Below are 10,941 nucleotides of genomic sequence, written 5' to 3'. Positions count from 1 at the left end.
TCCGAAGGGTTCTTTTACTCCTTTCTCACCGTCACTTGACCTCTCTGCCTCCTGGGGACCCTGACAGCGGTACCAGGCTGCTGTACCAGAGTTCCTTGTCCTGACATGGAGAAAGTACTTTCCAATATCCCAGACCAGCTGCAGTGGACGGAGATCGGGAAGAGGGGCCTTCATCTAGGGAGCAAGTCTTGTCTACCCGGGGATGTAGGCCTCGGTGGCCACTTGTGCTTATCAGATGATTGACGTGGCCGGCAGTGGGCCAGCCATCCAAAGTCTTGAGGCCTTACTTCACAATGTAGTAGTTTCTTCTGTCATGTGGAAGGGCGGAATGGACTTCCAGAACCTTGTTTTCCTGGTCTGGTGGTGGACACCATCTTTTTTTTTTTTTTTTTTTTTTTTTAGTTTTACTTATTTATTTTTGAGAGAGCGAGGTAAAGAGAGAGAGTGAACACAAGTGGGGGAGGGGCAGAGAGACAGGGAGAGGGAGAATCCCAGGCAGGCTCCACGCTGTCAGCACGGAGCCCAGTGCGGGGCTCGAACTCCCAAACCGTGAGATCGTGACCCAAGCCAAAACCAAGAGTCCAGCGCTTAACCAACTGAGCCACTCAGGTGCCCCAGTGGACAGAATCTTTGGGACAGCAATTCCATGATCTCTGGTTAACCAAGATGCAGGTCAGAAGATACTTTCCTGCATGTATTCGTCTGAAGGTCAGATGGAGGCGTGGACCCCCGTGACAGGCTTGCCGTGTGTCCCAGCCACCAGCTTCCAGCAGCCTGACAACTGTATCTTCAAGGAGTGAGGAACCTGTAGCACTTAGGGCATCTAGAGGTACTGCATCTCATGCAAATATTTCTCTTTAAATGTTTTTTAATGCTTATTTATTTTTGAGAGAGAGACAGACAGAGATGGAGACAGAGTGTGAGTGGGGGGAGGAGCAGAGACAGGGAGACACAGAATCCAGAGCAGCTCCAGGCTCTGAGATGTCAGCACCGAGTCCGATGCGGGACTCGAACTCACGGACCAGAAGATCGTGACCTGAGCCGAAGTCGGCCGCTTAATCGAGTGAGCCACCCAGGGGCCTCTCAAATCTTTCTCTTCGCAGATAAGAAAACTGAAGCCCAGAGAGATGAGAAGATTTACCAAGCTACGCCCGAGACCTAGGATCCAAGGCTCTTTCCCATACACACTCCTGCCTCGGATCAATGACATTCTGGAAATGCAACGGATAACTATGACTGTGGCAAGTAGTATAGAGAAGGGACATTAGAAACTGTGACAAGGGCAAGCCAGTTTGACTCGGCACGTTGCTTGAAACTGAGGCTTCCTGGATGCTAAATGGCAGGAGGTTACATGCATGGACTGAGCCCTGCTTTGGGGGATTAATCTCCTCGCCCACAAGAAAGTGAAGAACTCCGCCGTGCACATTTAAATGCTACTATTCAGGGAACTTGGAGAGGTCATTTACCAAATAGCTCCTTTACCCTTCCCACCAAGAATTCACTGCTTTAATTGAGGGGAGTGGTTTTTTGGAGAATTGGCCGGCCCGACATAAAGTGGCATTGTAAACTTCAATCGTTTCCTTGCCGTTCTCTGGGGTTTTACTCGTTTGTTTTTTTTTTTTTTTTTTTTAAATAAAAACTTGTTCTGTAAAGGTAATATGAGTTCCTGGTTAAAAAGTTTTTGTGAAATCCAAAAGAATATGTAAGCGAGAAGAGAATCTCCACCTGAATTCTGACTCTGAGGCTTCTAGATCTCTTTTCTAAAGACAAAACCCCCCAGAAGCTTCTTCTGTTTTCCTGTAAGTGTATGTTAATAGAAAATGGCCTCTTTTTATACGCACGTTGGCATACCAATCTCACTGTATTGTACCTCTGCTTGTCTCGCTTCATGTTTTTCAAAGATTATTTGCGATCAGCATGTAGAGGTTTATCTCATTCCCATCAATTGCTTTAAAAGGTCGATGAATTCTAGGCTACCCTATTACGGTTCCTGTCTTTCTAGAGCCTGCCACGTGGCCAAACCCTAAGAGGTGAGTTTAACCCAGCAGATCGCATGGATTGGTCCCAGAGGGCCTGATGCTTCTAGGCCCCAGAATCCAGGAGCCCCTCTCCACCACGTAAGCATCCGGGGCGACTGTCCCGTAATGGGATCATCTGTCCTGCTCTGATTCTCAGGTGACCTTCCTGGTGCGGCTTGGAGAAGGGGGTTGGTGGGGTCTTGAGAAGCTGGCTTGTCTTGCATTTGTCTTCTTGCCTGCTCCGGCCGCGCGGGAGTATGGAGACCGTACCGGGAGATCTCTCCGAGGAGACATTGGGTTTTGCCGGCAGGCAGGCCTCCAGGCCGCTCAGCGGAATGTCTTTGTGTCTGTAGCTGCAGGAGGAGCCAGGAGGCTGTGCTTCCGGCCAAGGGAAACACCACTCCAGACTCAAGACCACGACTTGGCAGAGACTCTGGGGCCGGCTGAATTTAGGAGAGGGCCCTCTCCTACCTCTTCCATGCCCGAACCACTCTTTCCCAGTAACCCTGAGAGGATGGGGTGACTCAAGCTATCTGGTCTATTCACTTGCCTGGGTGACATGGATTCCCACCTCATTCTGGTACAGCAGGAAAGGCGAGTGCCTCTTTCCCTCGCTGGGAAGGAAGGAGAAGGCAGCCAGAGTCGAATCAGACCTCTCGAGAGTCAGCAAGAGGCTTGGTCTCTGCTTAGACAAATAGTCTCGAGGAGATCTAAATCCCCTGTTCATTGTGAAAACAGACAGTGCCAGAGTAAAACAGAATTAAATTGTTTCTCTTTCATGGCAGCTGAAGTGTAAAAACCATTCTATTCTGACCTTGTGGCAGGAATATCCTGACACCTCATAAATTATCCTAAGGGCTCGGGGCCTGGGGGGTGGGGGTGGGGCTTGGGAAGGCTGCAGGTTCACGCTGCTGTCAGCCCTGAGCACAGGCCTTCCTTCTGGTCTTTCTGACAGGCAGGCACCCGTGTTAGGATGTGGAGGAAAGTAGTTTCCTCAAAGTCAGTGTCTTCCGAGTTAGGACAAGTATTTCCCCCTCCTTTTATGTATTTAGAGTTTGTGTGGCCACAGGGCCTATTCCACGGGTGGTTTGTGAAGGAGGCAGGAAAAGCATGGTGATGTCTCCCGAGGCTGACAGAACCTCTGAAGTAGTTTTAGAAGCCTCCCATTTTCTAAGGAAGAAAGAGAAAGGGGAAGGAAGGAGAGGACAGAGTGAGAAGGACACAAAAGACGCAGAAATGAATTAAAGGGGAAGGAAAAGGAAGGAGGGAGAAGGAAGGCTGGGTGAGAGAAATGGTTTCCATTCAGATAGGGCCTCCCACCGCCACCCCCACACCCGGTTGGTTATGGGAACCGAGGCCACCTCCTCACAGGATGGAAGTCACAGTCACTTCCTGGCCCCCTGGCGAGCCTTTTCTAGCTCCTACATCCATCTGTGCCCTACACACAGTAGGTGCTCTGTAAATGTTTGTGGAGTGGAAAGATCCACAGATTGGTCTCCAGAGAGGGAAACGGATGTATTTTGGGAAACTCCAAGTATGTAGAACAAAGTCATTTGGAGCAAACAATATTCCTGTAGACTGAATCACCATAAGGTTTAAAGAATCTGGGTATTTGTGGGTGTGTCTGGACATATTGTGTGTGGGAGCGTGGGTGGGTGGTCTGGACGGGTGGGTAATAAGTGACAGGAGGGCCCTTGGAAATATAAAGGGCTCCATAACTACTGTAAAAATAAAACTGGGAACAGCATGCCCAGACCTCCAGCCATGCAGTGACCAAACTTGACCTTGGCAGAGATGAATAATATTGTGGAAATGGATTCAAGAATTATTAGTCAATGTTTTCAGTCCCTATGGGCTTTTTTTTTTTTTTCCCAGAGAACTGCTGGGTGGTTTTTGGCAAATGACTGCACAGCCTGTAGGATTCCAGAGCCTTTCGAAGCTCTTTCTAGACTCTGCTATACTGATGTTTTTTTTCAAAAATTTCTGGTTCTTTTCTTTTCTAATGGGATGTCTTTTCTGGATCCCCCTTTGGGAAAGGAGTGTGATTTCTCATTTGCTTCTGCTTTTAATTCCTTCCTTGCTTTGAAATTATGTCTTAAGCATTGCTCATAAACAGAAAATAGATCCTCTTCCTGATTCCTCTGGCCTGGAGAAGAACAGCTCGTTAAAAACCTGTTTACACTGAGCTGCAAAATAGGTCATAATATATTCTCTTCTTCAGCTGCCCCAGGGCACAGATACATACTCACTGGGATGCACAGTGTGTTGGTGAAGAGAAGCAGGGCCAAAGAAGTGTTTTGGGGGCTGCGATCGCAGATAACCTGCCAAGAGAATATTCTACACTATCCACACCACCACTGTGGGTGCCTGACAAGGTTGAGTTGCTGATACATATCTTCATACATATATCTGCGATCACCCTATAGCAAGCTCTCATATTTAATTTCGGTGTTGTTGTTAGAGGAATAGTAATTTGGAGGGTTGGTAACAGATCCTTAAACCCTGCAGGTATTTTGGGTATTGGGTAGTAAACAAGTCCTAGAAATAAAGTCTCTTAGATGCTGGGGATTCCATGCTACAGGTATAGAGTTAAGGAATACCATGTACCTTGATAACCACCTTGAATACTGCATCCCTATTTTCTTTACATATATTTTTGAGGTTTACCTAATCATTCCCCAACTAATCAGCCTAATTCTTGATTCCACATGACCACCTCACTCTTAAAATTGCTGTGCACATCTGCCTGTATTTATGTTAATTTTATGTATTTTATTTCCCTCCCATTAGACCTTAATCTCCTTGAGGATAGGAATCAGCGCAATCTTTATTCCATATACACAAGTGCCTGGGATTGTTTCGTGAATCCTATGTGTCGTCAATCAATGCACTCTCTGAGGAACGTTTTAATGTGAGGTTGGCTTGTTTTCCTAACTTCTTCTTCCATCCCTTTACTAGTCAGCACATGCTCAAGAAATGCCGATGTCAGCCGTGGGATGGCATAATTATGAAAAAAAATACAATTCTAAAATTATACAATACACTTCAAAGTCAAGAGTAAATTACCTATGGATGTTCCATGGCTTTGTAGGTAGCAAGATGGCATTTAAATTGTAGGTATACATTTCTGACCATAAGCAATCATCCATTTGTTAATATAAAGTATCTATTCAGTTACTAAATATTTGGATGCTTTCCTTGAGCTGTTCCCTTTTTTCTCCCTGGGGCATTCTATCGGATGCTTCACCATCAACACCTCCTGAATTTGGAGTCTGGTCCCAAAGTCAAGGGAACTGCACATAGACAATCAAATAAATTTGCTCTGTTTCTAAACAAGGTTCTACACCCCCTGGCACCATTTTCCCAAAAGTACTGACTCTTGAGGTCCCAGGGCTCAGATAATGCAAAATCATCGCTCTAGCTTGTTACTCCAATCTTCTCTCCAGACCTTCTTCCTGGATTGCAGACTTCAGGTCTTTTACTCCCATGGTAATATTGGGCTATGCTAATCCTGGACACATTCATGAAATGCATTTCTACAACCTTCCTCCTCTTCCCTCTGCCTCATGGCCATGCTTTGAATCCTGGATACCCAGCATGCCTCTCCTGATGTACCGACAGCTGCCTCTCAATGTGCTTCTGCATTAATACCAACCCATCCTAAGATTATTTCCCTCAGAAGCTTCCCCTTATGCAGCTGTCTTCATGAAAAAGGCAAAAAACCTATTGAATAAATTAAGAGATTGATTGCAATGACATAATACTTTGGAAATATACACTCCTTATTTGACCTCTTAGAGCGTAAGATCTTCATTTTAGGGCTCCAAATGCATTCATCCATGCCTCAACCTAGGGAAAGATTATGATTTGTTGCACAAAGAATTCAATGAAGAAAGATAGGAAAGAGTCAGCTTCTAGGACACAAAACAGGTTTTGAACAACGGTCTGGAGAGCCAAGCAGGCATTAATAGGAAAGTTTTCCCGAACTCCCTCACTGCTGTCTTTAACGTTTGAACAACTCAGCCTGGCGGGCTTGTGCTCTGGGACTCCTCCAGGGTTGATAAGACAGCTCTTCTGCCTTGAGGTCTAGGCAGCTCCCAGGCAGCCGGGGGATAATGGATGAGTAGTTAAAAAAAAAGAAGCCAATCCTCTTTTTTTTGGCTCCGGAGATTGGAGGAGGAGAGTAGGGGAGAGAGTAAAGCAGTGAAGGCATCAGACATTTCTCACTTCGTTTGCCCGTAGGTAAGTCAAAGAGAACTCCAAGAAACAGGTTGACACGGGCAGAGGCCAGCTTAGTGGCTGCCCTTAAACCAAGCTGGGTCACGGTCACACCGACCTGATCATGCAGAAAACTCAGGCAGAGAAAGGGTCTGCAGTTGACATTTTCATGAGCCATGGTTGCATAGACAGATTTCAGAAGGAGCTGAGAATCTCCCTATGGAACCTGGCAGAGGGGGTGTCACTGCCCTGGGGGAGGGGTTGAAGTGGTTCCACAGGGAGGATCGCAAGGCACACGTATGTCAAACCAGGGCCTAATGAATGGGACCTCAGGGGGTCTCTGCCACCGACAGACGTGGAGGTGAGGCAGCGTCAGCCAAAGGTTACTGCTGAGCGGAGACCAACTAGATGGCAAATGACCCTGACCACAGACCTTAGCTGTGGAATGCCAGCAAGGTACACAGCACCTTGTTGACAAGGACGGTATCCCAGAGCTGGAAGGAGGGGGCAATGCTTCCAAAGACCCTGCTTTTCCCTATGGCCCTCGAGGTCCCACAGTCACCTCCCTCCTCTTCAACCTCCTCCTTCATTTGTGCATCACTACCTTTAAGCAGGGGGAAGGAAGGCTTTCAAAGAGGTTTGAGATTAAAAAAAGGTTTTTTAAATTAATGTATTTTTATTTTTTGAGAGAGAGAGAGAGAGAGACAGAGAGAGAGAGGGAGCGAGCTGAGGAGAGGGGCAGAGGGAGAGAGAAAGAATCCCAAGCAGGCTCCACACTCAGAATGGAGCCCAGCAGGGGACTCGATCCCATGGCCCTGGGATCATGACCTGAGTCAAAATCAAGAGTTGGACGCTCAACTGGCTGAGCCACCCACGTGGTCTGAGATTGGGAGTTTTTAACAACAACAACAAAAGACGTTACATACTTCTTAAATAGACGATTTAAATTATAGGATCAAACTGAATTTTAAGTGTGACTGGATTATTAGTATCATTAGTTTTTCTCACCTACCCTTTGAGGCAGACTAGATTGTTTACCAATGAAGTGCTAAACCTTCTACGACTCTGCTTTTTCTTATTTGCAGTGTGCGAGATAAATATTGTGATTCCCGTCACATAATGGCTGACAGTAACTGAATAATTTGCCTTTTCTGGGATATGAATATATTTTTAAAATTTATTTATTTATCTTGAGAGAGAGAGAAGAAAATGCAAGTGGGGGGGAGGGGTAGAGAAAGAGGGAGAAAGAGAATCCCAAGCGTTGATAGTGAGAAACCTGGCATGGGGCTTGACCTCATGAACCATGAAATCATGACCTGAGCTGAAATCAAGAGTCGGACCCTTAACTGAGCTACCCGTGTCCCTGGGATATGAATATGTTTAGTGTTTATTTATTTTTAAGAAAGAGAGAGAGAGAGACAGAGCATGAATGGGGAAGGGGCAGAGAGAGAGGGAGACACAGAATCCGAAGCAGGCTCCAGGCTCCGAGCCGTCAGCACAGAGCCCGACGCGGGCCCAAACTCACCAACCGCGAGATCATGACCTGAGCCAAAGCTGGACGCTTAACTGACTGAGCCACCCACGTGGCTGGATATTCAGGTGCCCCTGAATATTTTAATAGGTGAGTCTAAGAGGTCTAGCTTAGTCAATTGGAAGACTCATTTTGGTTTTTCTTTTACGTAGTCTTCGTGCCCAACATGGAGCCTGAACCCGTGACTCAGAGATCAAGACCTGAGCTGAGATCAGGAGTTAGCTACTTAACCATCTGAGCCACCCAGGCACCTCTTCAAAGACTTACGTTTAAAGTTTAGAACAAGAGTTGGCAAACTACAGGCTGAAGACCAAATCCGGCCCACTGTTTGTTTTTGTAAACAAAGTTTTATCAGAACGCAGCCATGTTCATTTGTGTATGCATTGTGTCTGCGGCTGCTTTCATATTATGACCGGAGAGTTGAGGGGTTGCCACAGAGCCCACGTGGCCCGCAAAGCTAAACATGTTTATTATTTGGTGTTTTACAGAAAAGGGTTGCTGACCCCTGGTGTAGAATGATATGGTTTTGTTGAGCATCTTGTCCAGTCCCCTTTTCACACAGACGAACCCACTGAGATCCTGAGAGGTTAACTGAACGTGTCCCACATGAGGCCACAAGTAAGGGGAGGGGTCAAAGTAACGAACCGGGGCATTTTAAACACGGTGAAAGGAGAGTGGGGACACTCTACAGGGCCGGGCTCCTTTGAATATTTTTGTCTTAAATAACACCCCCGAGATGACATGATCATTATGAACGAAACTTACTTAATAAACCCTAGAGGAAAATAAAAATGCTCAGCGAAAAGTCCTTTAAGCCTGTGAAATTACCTGGGCTTTGTGACAACAGACAGACTCCGTTCAGGCAGCGTGCCCTTTGGCACACCGAAAGGCCCCGCATTCGGAGACGGTCACACATTCTCATTATATTTTAGGCGACTGGGTCTCAAAGGAGCGTCCAGTGTCTCATGTTGCACGGCTGAGGGATTTGGAAAATGACCCTAAAAATTGAGGGCTGGAATCCCACGTGAAACTGCAGCTGGGAAGGTGTCTGCAGCCCCGATCTGTTCTAAGAGGCTGACAGGGAGGCAAGGGCCGTGTCGCTCTGTGTCTCTCTTCCCAGGCTCTTGAAGACACCAGGCGACCGAGAAGCAGAACGTAGGATGGCTGTTAACTTGCTGTCTCTGCTCTCCTTCCTCAGAAACCTCTCCACCTGTTCTCTCCTTTCATTTCCTAACTTCGCAGTCACTTTCCACCTCCTGCTGTTAGGAGCTGGCCCTGTCACTCCATGGACGTAGGAAGGGTTTCTCAGCCCTCACCTCATTTGACCCCCTCTGAGACATCTGACATTTTTGCCCACGCCCTTTTCAGTAATGCTCCCTCCTCCCTTGGCTTATGCCCTGCGCATGTGATTTCCCCTGACTCGTTGCCTCTCCCCACGCCTGTTCTTCGTCCGTCCACCGCCCTCAAATGTGGACCGTAGGGTCCCAGTCTCTGTCCTCTGCCTCTTTGTATATATTCACCGGCAAGATGTCATTTACTCTCCTGGTTTCAATTGCCAGAGAACTGGGGGGCGGTGGGGGCGGGGAGGGTGTCATGTCTCAAATCTGTTTCCTGCCCGTATCTCTCTTCTAAACTGTCCCCTTCGTGTCCATTTGTCCACAGAACACAGCCGCCGAATGTCGCTCACGTTGACTTTCTCGATCCCAGAAAGTCCAAAGCTGACACCATGATCGTTCCCCTAAACCTAATACTTTCTCTGATATTCTAAACTTATCACCCATCTGCTCCAAACCCTGCAGTGGCTTCCTGGAGCTACACAGAATAAGGTTACTTAATTCCATGAAGCCCTGCGTGACCTGGTTTCTGGCAGCCTCCTCTTGTACTTGACCTCTACTCTCCCCGTTCTTGCTAGTCCTTTGCTCGTCCCTTCTGGGTGATTTCTCTCTTTCTTTGCTCTAGTTGAAATCCCTTTTCCTTTGTCAAGTCGATGAGCATCTACTGAACTTCCAAGATTCAGTTCACGTACTGCCTTCTCTATAACCCTCCCACAAGGCAGTGGACACTAGGAAAGGAAGGCCCCGGAATGTGTCATGCAGACATAGCAACTCTGTGATGGCAACCTGCTCCTTGCTGGGCAAGACTTTAGCTGGCTGTAGTCCGTTGTGGAATTTTCCAGTTCCCCCACCCATCTGGGATTATCTTAGCAGCCTCCCTGAAATAGCTGTGGGGCCAAGTGGTAATTCTTGGAGTAATTTAGTCAGATGACTGTCAGTGAAAATACCTCTCGAGAAAACAATGCAATAACTAGAATGAGGATAACCTTAATAGGGGTAGAATATAGCCCTTCGCTCAGCATTTAAACTGTTACAGAGATGCAGCACCATGGGATTCAGGAGCAGGGACCCTGGAGTCGAGGTGCCAAAGTTTGAATTCCGGCTCAGCTATTTACTAGTTTTGTGACTCTGGGCAAGTTTCTTAGATTCCAAGTGCCTCAGTTTCCTCACCTGTAAAATGGAGGTGGCGTTGACAGGATCTTCGAGACAGGATTGTGGCGAGAGGCGAATTTATACCGATACGTATGCATGCGTACGTGTGCATATTTATTCACGCACACGTTACTTAGAACAGTGCTTTGAAGTTCATAAGTGTGCCTATTCCTCTTTTTAGCTTACTAGATGACTAAGGGAGAAACCAAGGTTCAGGACAAGATCCAGCTGGGCAGCTCCCTCTTTCACACCAGTAAATTCAACCAACGAGCTCCCAGATCTTCAATTAAACCACACGCTGAACGACGCTCGTGTATGTCTTGGGTTTGCGTAGGCCGTTATACTAGGCAAATAACTTTCACTTACGGTTATATTAGGTCGCAGTAAAAACCAGAAAAGAATGAACAGGCTTTTGAACATGCAACCCTTTATGTGCAAATACTTTGATGAGTGCCTCCTTCCAGAGTCTGAGCGAGCAATTACGGAAACTTCAAACACCAGGGAACCCCATTAACACGAACCACTGTGTGCCCCGGCACATGCGGTTTCCATGGCATTTGACTCCCACAACATCCAGAGCATAAGGAGTAGGAGGTATAGGTACTATTGTCCCCATTTTATGTATCAGAAAACAATCAAACAGAGATAAGAGTCCTCTGTTTTCTGATTCCCGTCCTATGCTCATTCT

The sequence above is a fragment of the Lynx rufus genome, unplaced genomic scaffold, assembly GCF_022079265.1.
Source record: "Lynx rufus isolate CCGP_SWC_20201006 ecotype Redwood Valley unplaced genomic scaffold, mLynRuf1.p SCAF_15, whole genome shotgun sequence".
NCBI classification, from domain to species: domain Eukaryota; kingdom Metazoa; phylum Chordata; class Mammalia; order Carnivora; family Felidae; genus Lynx; species Lynx rufus.
Note: the sequence above shows the minus strand (reverse complement) of the source record.